Source organism: Aegilops tauschii, chromosome 6, assembly GCF_002575655.3.
Source record: "Aegilops tauschii subsp. strangulata cultivar AL8/78 chromosome 6, Aet v6.0, whole genome shotgun sequence".
In the NCBI taxonomy this organism is placed as follows: Eukaryota; Viridiplantae; Streptophyta; class Magnoliopsida; order Poales; family Poaceae; genus Aegilops; species Aegilops tauschii.
The window spans coordinates 316,123,568-316,138,398 of record NC_053040.3 but is presented as its reverse complement, the minus strand read 5'-3'; positions in this window follow the sequence as shown (position 1 = coordinate 316,138,398).

Here is a 14,831-nt window from a genome sequence, read left to right as displayed (position 1 = left end):
TAGGAATTTTTTTGAAATTACTACGTTCCCAACAGTGGCATCCGAGCCTGGTTTTATGCGTTGATGCTATGCACGAGTAGAACACAAGTGAGTTGTGGGCGATATAAGTCATACTGCTTACCAGCATGTCATACTTTGGTTCAGCGGTATTGTGAGATGAAGCGGCCTGGACCGACATTACGCGTACGCTTACGCGAGACTGGTTTCACCGTTGCGAGCACTCGTTGCTTAAAGGTGACCGGCGGGTGTCTGTCTCTCTCACTTTAGTTGAACCGAGTGTGGCTACGCCCGGTCCTTGCGAAGGTTAAAACAGCACCAACTTGACAAACTATCGTTGTGGTTTTGATGCGTAGGTAAGAACGGTTCTTGCTAAGCCCGTAGCAGCCACGTAAAACTTGCAACAACAAAGTAGAGGACGTCTAACTTGTTTTTGCAGGGCATGTTGTGATGTGATATAATTTGTTGTATGAGATGATCATGTTTTGTAACCGAGTTATTGGCAACTGGCAGGAGCCATATGGTTGTCGCTTTATTGTATGAAATGCAATCGCCATGTAATAGTTTTACTTTATCACTAAGCGGTAGCGATTGTAGTAAAAGCAAAAGTTGGCAAGACGACAACGATACTACGATGGAGATCAAGGTGTCGCGCCAGTGACGATGGTGATCATGACGGTGCTTCAGAGATGGAGATCACAAGCACAAGATGATGATGGCCATATCATATCACTTATATTGATTGCATGTGATGTTAATCCTTTATGCATCTTATCTTGCTTTGATTGACGGTAGCATTATAAGATGATCTCTCACTAAAATTTCAAGATAAAAGTGTTCTCCCTGAGTATGCACCGTTGCGAAAGTTCTTCGTGCTGAGACACCACATGATGATCGGGTGTGATAGGCTCTACGTTCAAATACAACGGGTGCAAAACAGTTGCACACGCGGAATACTCAGGTTAAACTTGACGAGCCTAGCATATGCAGATATGGCCTCGGAACACGGAGACCGAAAGGTCGAGCGTGAATCATATAGTAGATATGATCAACATAGTGATGTTCACCACTGAAACTACTCCATCTCACGTGATGATCGGACATGGTTTAGTTGATTTGGATCACGTAATCACTTAGATGATTAGAGGGATATCTATCTAAGTGGGAGTTCTTAAGTAATATGATTAATTGAACTTAAATTTATCATGAACTTAGTCCTGATAGTATTTTGCAAATTATGTTATAGATCAATAGCTCGCGTTGTTGCTTCCCTGTGTTTATTTTTGATATGTTCCTAGAGAAAAAAATTGTGTTGAAAGATGTTAGTAGCAAAGATGCGGATTGGATCCGTGATCTGAGGATTATCCTCATTGCTGCACAGAAAAATTATGTCCTTGATGCACCGCTAGGTGACAGACCTATCGCAGGAGCAGATGCAGACGTTATGAACGTTTGGCTAGCTCAATATGATGACTACTTGATAGTTTAGTGCACCATGCTTAACGGCTTAGAATCGGGACTTCAAAGGCGTTTTGAACGTCATGGACCATATGAGATGTTCCAGGAGTTGAAGTTAATATTTCAAGCAAATACCCGAGTTGAGAGCTATGAAGTCTCCAACAAGTTCTATAGCTAAAAGATGGAGGAGAATCGCTCAACTAGTGAGCATGTGCTCAGATTGTCTGGGTACTACAATCGCTTGAATCAAGTGGAGTTAATCTTCCAGATAAAATAGTGATTGACAGAATTCTCTAGTCACCATCACCAAAGTTAGTAGAACTTCGTGATGAACTATATTATGTAAGGGATGACAAAATTAATACCCGAGCTCTTCGCGATGCTGAAATCGACGAAGGTAGAAATCAAGAAAGAGCATCAAGTGTTGATGGTTAACAAGACCACTAGTTTCAAGAAAAGGGCAAAGGGATAGAAGGGGAACTTCAAGAAGAACGGCAAGCAAGTTGCTGCTCAAGTGAAGAAGCCTAAGTCTGGTCCTAAGCCTGAGACTAAGTGCTTCTACTGCAAAGGGACTGGTCACTGGAAGCGGAACTACCCCAACTATTTGGTGGATAAGAAGGATGGCAAAGTGAACAAAGGTATATTGGATATACATTTTATTGATGTGTACCTTACTAGTGTTTATAGCAATCCCTCAGTATTTGATACTGGTTCAGTTGCTAAAGAGTAGTAACTCAAATTAGGGAGTTGCAGAATAAACAGACACTAGTAAAAGGAGAGGTGACGATGTGTGTTGGAAGTAGTTCCAAGATTGATATGATCATCATCGCACACTTCCCATACTTTCGGGATTAGTGTTGAAACTAAATAAGTGTTATTTGGTGTTTGCGTTGAGCATGAATATGATTTGATCATGTTAATTGCAATACGGTTATTCATTTAAGTTAGAGAACAATTGTTGTTCTGTTTACATGAATAAAAAACTTCTATGGTCATACACACCAACGAAAATGGTTTGTTGGATCTCGATTGTAGTGATACACATATTCATAATAATGAAGCCAAAAGATGCAAAGTTAATAATGATAGTGCAACTTATTTGTGGCACTGCCGTTTAGGTCATATTGGTGTAAAGCGCATGAAGAAACTCCATACTGGTGGGATTTTGGAATCACTTGATTATGAATCACTTGATGCTTGCGAACCGTGCCTCATGGGCAAGATGACTAAAACGCCATTCTCCGAAACTATAGAGAGAGCAACAGATTTGTTGGAAATCATACATACAGATGTATGTGGTCCGATGAATATTGAGGCTCGTAGCAGGTATCATTATTTTCTGACCTTCACAGATGATTTGAGCAGATATGGGTATATCTACTTAATGAAACAGAAGTCTGAAACATTTGAAAAGTTCATATAATTTCAGAGTGAAGCGAAAATCATCGTAACAAGAAAATAAAGTTTCTACGATTTGATCGTGGAGAAGAGTATTTTTGTTACGAGTTTGGCCTTCAGTTAAAACAATGTGAAATAGTTTCACTACTCACGCCACCTGGAACACCACATCATAATGGTGTGTCCGAACGTCATAACCGTACTTTATTGGATATAGTGCAATCTATGATGTCTCTTACCAATTTACCACTATCGTTTTGTGGTTATGCATTAGAGACAGCTACATTCACGTTAAATAGGGCACCATCAAAATCCGTTGAGACGACGCCTTATGAACTGTGGTTTGGCCAGAAACCAAAGTTGTCGTTTCATAAATTTTGGGGTTGCGATGCTTATGTGAAAAAGTTTCATCCTGATAAGCTCAAACCAAAATCGGAGAAATGTGTCTTCATAGGATACCCAAAGGAGATAGTTGGGTACACCTTCTATCACAGATCCGAAGGCAAGACATTCGTTGCTTAGTATGGATCCTTTCTAGAGAAGGAGTTTCTCTCGAAAGAAGTGAGTGGGAGGAAAGTAGAACTTGATGAGGTAACTGTACCTGCTCCCTTATTGGGAAGTAGTTCATCACAGAAATCTGTTCCTGTGACTCCTGCACCAATTAGTGAGGAAGTTAATGATGATGATCATAGAACTTCAGATCAAGTTATTACTGAACCTCGTAGGTCAACCAGAGTAAGATCCGCACCAGAGTGGTACGGTAATCCTGTTCTGGAGGTTATGTTACTAGACCATGACGAACCTACGAACTATGAGGAAGCGATGATGAGCCCAGATTCCGCGAAATGGCTTGAGGCCATGAAATCTGAGATAAGATCCATATATGAGAACAAAGTGTGGACTTTGATTGACTTGCCCAATGATCGGCGAGCCATTGAGATTAAATGGATCTTCAAGAGGAAGACGGACGCTGATAGTAGTGTTACTATCTACAAAGCTAGAATTGTCGGAAAAAGGTTTTTGACAAAGTTCAAGGTGTTGACTACGATGAGAATTTCTCACTCGTATCTATGCTTAAGTCTGTCCGAATCATGTTAGCAATTGCCGCATTTTATGAAATCTGGTAAATGGATAAATAAAACTGCATTCCTTAATGGATTTATTAAAGAAGAGTTGTATATGATGCAACCAGAAGGTTTTGTCAATCCTAAAGGTGCTAAAAAAATATGCAAGCTCCAGCGATCCATCTATGGACTGGTGCAAGCATCTCGGAGTTGGAATGTACACTTTGATAAGTTGATCAAAGGATATAGCGTTATACAGACTTGCGGTGAAGCCTGTATTTACAAGAAAGTGAGTGGGAGCACTACAGCATTTCTGATAAGTATATGTGAATGACATATTGTTGATCGGAAATAATGTAGAATTATTCTGCAAAGCATAAAGGAGTGTTTGAAAGGAGTTTTTCAAAGAAAGACCTCGGTGAAGCTGCTTACATATTGAGCATCAAGATCTATAGAGATAGATGAAGACGCTTGATAAGTTTTTCAATGAGTACATACCTTAACAAGATTTTGAAGTAGTTCAAAATAGAACAGTCAAAGAAAGAGTTCTTGCCTGTGTTACAAGGTGTGAAATTGAGTAAAGACTCAAAGCCCGACCACGGCAAAAGATAGAAAGAGAATGAAAGTCATTCCCTGTGCCTTAGCCATAGGTTCTATAAAGTATGCCATGCTGTGTACCAGATCTATTGTATACCCTACACTGATTTTGGCAAGGGAGTACAATAGTGATCTAGGAGTAGATCACTGGACAGCGGTCAAAATTATCCTTAGTGGAATAAGGATATGTTTCTCGATTATGGAAGTGACAGAAGGTTCGTCGTAAAGGGTTACGTCGATGCAAGTTTTGACACTAAATCTAGATGACTCTAAGTCTCGGTCTAGATACATATTGAAAGTGGGAGCAATTAGCTAGAGTAGCTCCGTGCAGAGCATTGTAGACATAGAAATTTGCAAAATACATACGGATCTGAATGTGACAGACCCGTTGACTAAAATTATCTCACAATCAAAACATGATCACACCTTAGTACTCTTTGGGTGTTAATCACATAGCGATGTGAACTAGATTATTGACTCTAGTAAACCCTTTGAGTGTTGGTCACATAGAGATTTGAACTATGGGTGTTAATCACATGGTGATGTGAATTATTAATGTTAAATCACATGGCGATGTGAACTAGATTATTGACTCTAGTGCAAGTGGGAGACTGAAGGAAATATGCCCTAGAGGCAATAATAAAGTATTATATATTTCCTTATATCATGATAAATGTTTATTATTCATGCTAGAATTGTATTAACCGGAAACATAATACATGTGTGAATACATAGACAAACAGTGTGTGTCACTAGTATGCCTCTACTTGACTAGCTCGTTAATCAAAGATGGTTATGTTTCCTAGCCATAGACATGAGTTGTCATTTGATTAACGAGATCACCTCATTAGGAGAATGACGTGATTGACTTGACCCATTCCGTTAGCTTAGCACTCGATCGTTTAGTATGTTGCTATTGCTTTCTTCATGACTTATACATGTTCCTATGACTATGAGATTATGCAACTCCCGTTTACCGGAGGAACACTTTGTGTGCTACCAAACGTCACAACGTAAATGGGTGATTATAAAGGTGCTCTACAGGTGTCTCCAAAGGTACTTGTTGGGTTGGCGTATTCCGAGATTAGGATTTGTCACTCCGATTGTCGGAGAGGTATCTCTGGGCCCACTCGGTAATGCACATCACTATAAGCCTTGCAAGCATTGTGACTAATGAGTTAGTTGCGGGATGATGTATTACGAAATGAGTAAAGAGACTTGCCGGTAACGAGATTGAACTAGGTATCGAGATACCGACGATCGAATCTCGGGCAAGTAACATACCGATGACAAAGGGAACAACGTATGTTGTTATGCGGTCTGACCGATAAAGATCTTCGTAGAATATGTGGGAGCCAATATGGGCATCCAGGTCCCGCTATTGGTTATTGACCGGAGAGGTGTCTCGGTCATGTCTACATAGTTCTCGAACCCGTAGGGTCCGCACGCTTAACGTTACGATGACAGTTTTATTGAGTTTTGATGTACCGAAGGAGTTCGGAGTCCCAGATGAGATCGGGGATATGACGAGGAGTCTCGAAATGGCTGAGACGTAAAAATCTATATATTGGACGACTATATTCGGACTTCGGAAAGGTTCCGAGTGATTCGGGTATTTTTCGGAGTACCGGAGAGTTACGGGAATTCGTATTGGGCCTTAATGGGCCATACGGGAAAGGAGAGAAAGACCCCAAAGGGTGGCCGCACCCCTCCCCATGGGCTAGTCCGAATTGGACTAGGGAGGGGGGCGCCCCCTTCCTTCTTTCTCCTTCCCCCTTCCCTTCTCCTACTCCCACAAGGAAAGGAGGAGTCCTACTCCCGGTGGGAGTAGGACTCCCCCCTTGGGCGCGCCACCTCCCCTTGGCCGGCCCTCTCCCCCTTGCTCCTTTATATACGGGGGCAGGGGGCACCCCATGGACACACTTGATATACGATATTTTAGCCGTGTGCGGTGCCCCCCTCCACCATATTACACCTCGATAATACCGTTGCGGAGCTTAGGCGAAGCCCTGCGTCGGTGGAACATCATCATCGTCACCACGCCGTCGTGCTGATGAAACTCTCTCTCAACACTCGGCTGGATCGGAGTTCGAGGGACGTCATCGAGCTGAACGTGTGTAGAACTCGGAGGTGCCGTGCGTTCGGTACTTGATCGGTCGGATCGTGAAGACGTACGACTACATCAACCGCGTTGTGATAACGCTTCCGCTGTCGGTCTACGAGGGTATGTGGACAACACTCTCCCCTCTCGTTGCTATGCATCATCATGATCTTGCGTGTGCGTAGGAATTTTTTTGAAATTACTACGTTCCCCAACAAATGCCTCCGGCAGTGTACGGGGATGTGTAATGAATCAAGAATGACATATTTGAAGGAATTATAAACGGTGACTTTGCCACAAATACGATTTCAACTACATGATCATGCAAAGCAATATGACAATGATGGAGTGGGTCATAATAAACGGAACGGTGGAAAGTTCATGGCAATATATCTCGGAATAGCTATGGAAATGCCATAATAGGTAGGTATGGTGGCTATTTTGAGGAAGGTATATGGTGGGTTTATGCTACCTCTTGAGCACTGCATTGGTTTTCCCTTGAAGAGGAAAAGGGTGATGCAGTAAAGTAGCGTAAGTATTTCCGTCAGTTTTTGAGAACCAAGGTATCAATCCAGTAGGAGATCATGCTCGAGTCCCACGCACCTACACAAACAAATAAGAACCTCGCAACCAACGCGATAAAGGGGTTGTCAATCCCTTCACGGTCACTTACGAGAGTGAGATCTGGTAGATATGATAAGATAATATTTTTGGTATTTTTATGATAAAGAGAAATAAAGATGCAAAGTAAAATAAACGGCTATAAAAATAACTAAGTGTTGGAAGATTAATATGATGGAAAATAGACCCGGGGGCCATAGGTTTCACTAGTGGCTTCTCTCAAGAGCATAAGTATTACGGTGGGTAAACAAATTACTGTCGAGCAATTGATAGAATTGAGCATAGATGAGAATATCTAGGTATGATCATGTATATAGGCATCACGTCCGTGACAAGTAGACCGAAACGATTCTGCATCTACTACTATTACTCCACACATCGACCGCTATCCAGCATGCATCTAGAGTATTAAGTTCATAAGAACAGAGTAATGCTTTAAGTAAGATGACATGATGTAGCGGAATAAACTCATGCAATATGATATAAACCCCATCTTTTTATCCTCGATGGCAACAATACAATACGTGCCTTGCTGCCCCTGCTGTCACTGGGAAAGGACACCACAAGATTGAACCCAAAGCTAAGCACTTCTCGCATTGCAAGGTAAACTACTCACACATCATCGGAGAGGCTATGGTGTTGATGTAGAAGCCCTCCGTGATCAATGCCCCCTCCGGCGGAGCGCCGGAAAAAGCCCCAGATGGGATCTCACGGGTACAGAAGGTTGTGGTGGTGGAAATAGGGTTTTTGCTCCGTATCTAATGTTTCCAGGGTACATGGGTATATATAGGAGGAAGAAGTACGTCGGTGGAGCAACAAGGGCCCCACGAGGGTGGAGGGCGCGCCTGGGGGAGGTGGGCGCGCCCCCCTACCTCGTGCCTTCCTCGTTGATTGCTTTACGTAGACTCCAAGTCCTCTGGATCACGTTTGTTCCGAAAATCACGTTCCCGAAGGTTTCGTTCCGTTTGGACTCCGTTTGATATTCTTTTCCTTCGAAACACTGAAATAGGCAAAAAACAGCAATTTGGGCTTGGCCTCCGATTAATAGGTTAGTCCCAAAAATAATATAAAAGTGTATAATAAATCCCATTAAACATCCAAAACAGAATATAATATAGCATGGAACAATCAAAAATTATAGATACGTTGGAGACGTATCAAGCATCCCCAAGCTTAATTCCTGCTCGTCCTCGAGTAGGTAAATGATAAAAACAGAATTTTTGATGTGGAATGCTACTTAGCATAATTTTCAATGTAATTCTCTTATTTGTGGTATGAATATTCAGATCCGAAATATTCAAGACAAAAGTTTAATAAATAATAATACTTCAAGCATACTAACTAAGCAATTATGTCTTCTCAAAATAACATGGCCAAAGAAAGCTATCCCTACAAAATCATATAGTCTGGCTATGCTCTATCTTCACCACACAAAATATTTAGATCATGCACAACCCCGATGACAAGCCAAGCAATTGTTTCATACTTTTGGTGTTCTCAAAATTTTTCAATCTTCACGCAATACATGAGCGTGAGCCATGGATATAGCACTATATGTGGAATAGAATGGTGGTTGTGGAGAAGACAAAAAAGGAGAAGATGGTCTCACATCAACTAGGCGTATCAAAGGGCTATGGAGATGCCCATTAATAGATATCAATGTGAGTGAGTAGGGATTTCCATGCAACGGATGCACTAGAGCTATAAGTATATGAAAGCTCAACAAAAGAAACTAAGTGGGCGTGCATCCAACTCGCTTGCTCATGAAGACCTAGGGCATTTTGAGGAAGCCCATCATTGGAATATACAAGCCAAGTTCTATAATGAAGAATTCCCACTAGTATATGAAAGTGATATCATAGGAGACTCTCTATCATGAAGATCATGGTGCTACTTTGAAGCACAAGTGTGGAAAAGGGATAGTAGCATTGTCCCTTCTCTCTTTTTCTCTCATTTATTTATTTATTTGGGCCTATTCTCTTCTTTTTTATGGCCTCTTTTTTTCGTCCGGAGTCTCATCCCGACTTGTGGGGGAATCATAGTCTCCATCATCCTTTCCTCACTTGGGACAATGCTCTAATAATGATGATCATCACACTTTTATTTACTTACAACTCAAGAATTACAACTCAATACTTAGAACAAAATATGACTCTATGTGAATGCCTCCGGCGGTGTACCGGGATATGCAATGAATCAAGAGTGACATGTATGAAAGAATTATGAAAGGTGGCTTTGCCACAAATACGATGTCAACTACATGATCATGCAAAGCAATATGACAATGATGGCGCGTGTCATAGTAAACGGAACGGTGGTAAGTTGCATGGCAATATATCTCGGAATGGCTACGGAAATGCCATGATAGGTAGGTATGGTGGCTGTTTTGTGAAAGGTATATGGTGGGTTTATGATACCGGCGAAAAGGTGTGTGGTATTAGAGAGGCTAGCAATGGTGGAAGGATGAGAGTGCGTATAATCCATGGACTCAACATTAGTCATAAAGAACTCATATACTTGTTGCAAAAATCTACAAGTTATCAAAGCAAAGTATTAAGCGCATGCTCCTAGGGGGATAGATTGGTAGGAAAAGACCATCGCTCGTCCCCGACCGCCACTCATAAGGAAGAAAATCAAGAAATAAATCATACTCCGACTTCATCACATAACGGTTCACCATACGTGCATGCTACGGGAATCACAAACTTTAACACAAGTATTCCTCAAATTCACAACTACTCAACTAGCATGACTCTAATATCACCATCGTCATATCTCAAAACAATTATCAAGCATCAAACTTCTCATAGTATTCAGCACACTCATAAGAAAAAAAATTACTAATCTGGGATGCCTATCATATTAGGACTAATTTTTATGATTAAAGCAAATTACCATGCTTTTTTGTAGGACTCTCAAAATAATATAAGTGAAGCACGAGAGAACAATAGTTTCTATAAAACAAATCCACCACCGTGCTCTAAAATATACAAGTGAAGCACTAGAGCAAAAACTATATAGCTCAAAAGATATAAGTGAAGCACATAGAGTGTTCTAATAAATTTCGAATCATGTGTGTGTCTCTCAAAAGGTGTGTACAGCAAGGATGATTGTGGTAAACTAAAAAGCAAAGACTCAAATCATACAAGACGCTCCAAGCAAAACACATACCATGTGGTGAATAAAAATATAGCTCCAAGTAAAGTTACCGATGGACAAAGACGAAAGAGGGGATGCCTTCCGGGGCATCCCCAAGCTTTGGCTTTTTGGTGTACTTAGATTACCTTGGGGTGCCATGGGCATCCCCAAGCTTATGCTCTTGCCACTCCTTGTTCCATAATCCATCATATCTTTACCCAAAACTTGAAAACTTCACAACACAAAACTCAACAGAAAATCTCGTGAGCTCCATTAGCGAAAGAAAACAAAACACCACTTCAAGGTACTGTATTGAACTCATTCTTTATTTATATTGGTGTTAAACCTACTGTATTCCAACTTCTCTATGGTTTATAAACTCTTTTACTAGCCATAGATTTGTCAAAATAAGCAAACAACACACGAAAAACAGAACCTGTCAAAAACAGAACAGTCGTAATCTGTAACTAACGCAAACTTCAGGAACTCAAAAAATTCTACCAAAATAGGACGACCTAGATTTTTTTTTATTGATCTACTGCAATTGTAATAAATATTTTATCACGTTCTGGTGATTTTAAACAATTGTTTTCGTGAACAGCAAGTTTCTGGAATTTTCAGCAAGATCAAATAACTATCATCCAAGAAGATCCTATAGGTTTAACTTGGCACAAACACTAATTAAAACATAAAAACCTAACCAGAGGCTAGATCAAATATTTATTCCTAAACAGAAGCAATAAGCAAAAAACTAAAATAAAATTGGGTTGCCTCCCTACAAGCGCTATCGTTTAACGCCCCTAGATAGGCATAAACGCAAGGATAGATCTAGGTATTGCCATCTTTGGTAGGCAATCCATAAGTAGCTCTCATAATAGATTCATATGGTAATTTTATTTTCTTTCTAGGAAAGTGTTCCATACCTTTCCTTAATGGAAATTGGAATCTAATATTCCCTTCCTTCATATCAATAATTGCACCAATCGTTCTAAGGAAAGGTCTACCAAGAATAATAGGACATGAAGGATTGCAATCTATATCAAGAACAATAAAATCTACGGGCACATAGTTCCTATTTACAACAATAAGAACATCATTAATTCTTCCCATAGGTTTCTTAATAGTAGAATCCGCAAGGTGCAAGTTTAAAGAGCAATCATCAAATTCGCGGAAACCTAACAAATCACACAAAGTTTTTGGAATCGTGGAAACACTAGCACCCAAATCACACAAAGCATAGAATTCATGATCTTTAATTTTAATTTTAATAGTAGGTTCCCACTCATCATAAAGTTTTCTAGGGATAGAAACTTCCAACTCAAGTTTTTCTTCATAAGATTGCATCAAAGCATCAACGATATGTTTAGTAAAAGCTTTATTTTGGCTATAAGCGTGAGGAGAATTTAGCACGGATTGCAACAAGGAAATACAATCTATCAAAGAGCAATTATCATAATTAAATTCCTTTAAATCCAAAATAGTGGGTTCATTAATATCTAAAGTTTTGATCTCTTCAATCCCACTTTTACCAATTTTTGCATCAAGATCTAAAAACTCCGAATTTTTGGGACGCCTTCTAGGTAAAGGTGACTCATCTCCAGTCCCATCATTATCAAGATTCATATTGCAAAACAAAGATTTAATAGGAGACACATCAATAACTTTCAAATCTTCATCTTTATTTTCATAGAAACTAGAAGAACACGCTTTCACAAAGCAATCTTTCTTAGCACGCATCCTTGCGGTTCTTTATTTGCACTCATCAATGGAAATTCTCATGGCTTTGAGAGACTCATTGATATCATGATTATGTGGAATAGATCTAAGTTTCAAAGAATCAACATCAAGAGAAATTCTATCAATGTTCCTAGCCAATTCATCAGCCTTAAGCAATTTTTCTTCAAGCAAAGCATTGAAATTCTTTTGTGAATTCATAAACTCCTTAACACTAGTTTCGAATTCAGAGGGCATCTTATTAAAATTTCCATAATAATTGTTGTAGGAATTACCATAATTATTAGAGGAATTACTAGGGAACGGCCTAGGATTAAAGTTTCCTCTATACGCGTTGTTACCAAAATTATTCCTACCAACAAAATTCACATCCATAGATTCATTATTATTCTCAATCAAGGTAGACAGAGGCACATCATTAGGATCAGAAGAAACACTTTTAGTAGCAAATAATTTCATAAGTTCATCCATCTTTCCACTCAAAACATTAATTTCTTCTATCACATGCACCTTTTTACTAGTAGATTTTTTGGTGTGCCATTGAGAATAATTAACCATAATATTATCTAGGAGTTTAGTAGCTTCTCCTAAAGTGATTTCCATAAAAGTGCCTCCCGCGGCCGAATCTAAAAGATTTCTAGAAGCAAAATTCAATCCGGCATAAATTTTTTGTATAATCATCCAAAGATTCAAACCATGTGTAGGGCAATTACGTATCATTAATTTCATCCTCTCCCAAGCTTGTGCAACATGTTCAAGATCAAGTTGCTTAAAATTCATGATATCATTTCTAAGAGAGATGATTTTAGCGGGAGGAAAATACTTAGAGATAAAAGCATCTTTGCACTTATTCCAAGAATCAACACTATTTTTAGGCAAAGACGAAAACCAAGCTTTAGCACGATCTCTAAGCGAAAAAGGAAATAGCTTCAATTTAACAATATCATTGTCCACATCTTTCTTCTTTTGCATATCACACAAATCAACAAAGCTATTTAGATGGGCAGCGGCATCTTCACTAGGAAGGCCGGCGAATTGATCTTTCATGACAAGATTCAACAAAGCAGCATTAATTTCACAAGATTCAGCTTCGGTAAGAGGAGCAATCGGAGTGCTAAGAAAATCATTGTTGTTGGTATTGGTAAAGTCACACAATTTAGTATTATCTTGAGCCATCGTGACAAGCAAGCAATCCAACACACAAGAAAACAAGAAGCAAGCGAAAAAGAGGCGAACGGAAAAGAGAGGGCGAATAAAACGACAAGGGTGAAGTGGGGGAGAGGAAAACGAGAGGCAAATGGCAAATAATGTAATGCGAGGGGTAAGAGTTTGTGATGGGTACTTGGTATGTCTTGACTTGTGCGTAGACTCGGCAACAGCACCAAAAATGGCTTGTTGTTGGGAGTCAAATCTTAACTTGACTTGGCGCGAATCTCCCCGGTAACGGCGCCAAAAAACCTTCTTGCTACCTCTTGAGCACTGCGTTGGTTTTCCTTTGAAGAGGAAAGGGTGATGCAGTAAAGTAACGTAAGTATTTCCCTCAGTTTTTGAGAACCAAGGTATCAATCCAGTAGGAGATCACGCTCGAGTCCCACGCACCTACACAAACAAATAAGAACCTTGCAACCAACGCGATAAAGGGGTTGTCAATCCCTTCACGGTCACTTACGAGAGTGAGATCTGATATATATGATAAGATAATATTTTTGGTATTTTTATGATAAAGAGAAATAAAGATGCAAAGTAAAATAAACGGCAATAAAATAGCTAAGTGTTGGAAGATTAATATGATGGAAAATAGACCTGGGGGCCATAGGTTTCACTAGTGGCTTCTCTCAAGAGCATAAGTATTACGGTGGGTAAACAAATTACTGTCGAGCAATTGATAGAATTGAGCATAGCTATGAGAATACCTAGGTATGATCATGTATATAGGCATCACGTCCGTGACAAGTAGACCGAAATGATTCTGCATCTACTACTATTACTCCACACATCGACCGCTATCCAGCATGCATCTAGAGTATTAAGTTCATAAGAACAGAGTAATGCTTTAAGTAAGATGACATGATGTAGAGGGAAAAACTCATGCAATGTGATATAAACCCCATCATTTTATCCTCGATGGCAACAATACAATACGTGCCTTGCTGCCCCTGCTGTCACTGGGAAAGGACACCACAAGATTGAACCCAAAGCTAAGCACTTCTCCCATTGCAAGAAAGATCAATCTAGTAGGCCAAACCAAACTGATAATTCGTAGAGACTTGCAAAGATAACCAATCATACATAAAAGAATTCAGAGGAGATTCAAATATTGTTCATAGATAATCTTGATCATAAACCCACAATTCATCGGATCTCGACAAACACACCGCAAAAGAATACTACATCGGATAGATCTCCAAGAAGATCGGGGAGAACCTTGTATTGAGATCCAAAGAGAGAGAAGAAGCCATCTAGCTAATAACTATGGACCTGAAGGTCTGAGGTAAACTATCACACATCATCGGAGAGGCTATGGTGTTGATGTAGAAGCCCTCCGTGAGCAATGCCCCCTCCGGCGGAGCGCCGGAAAAGGCCCCTAGATGGGATCTCACGGGTACAGAAGGTTGCGGCGGTGGAAATAGGGTTTTTGCTCCGTATCTGATGTTTCCATGGTACATGGGTATATATAGGAGGAAGAAGTACGTCGGTGGAGCAACGAGGGCCCCACGAGGGTG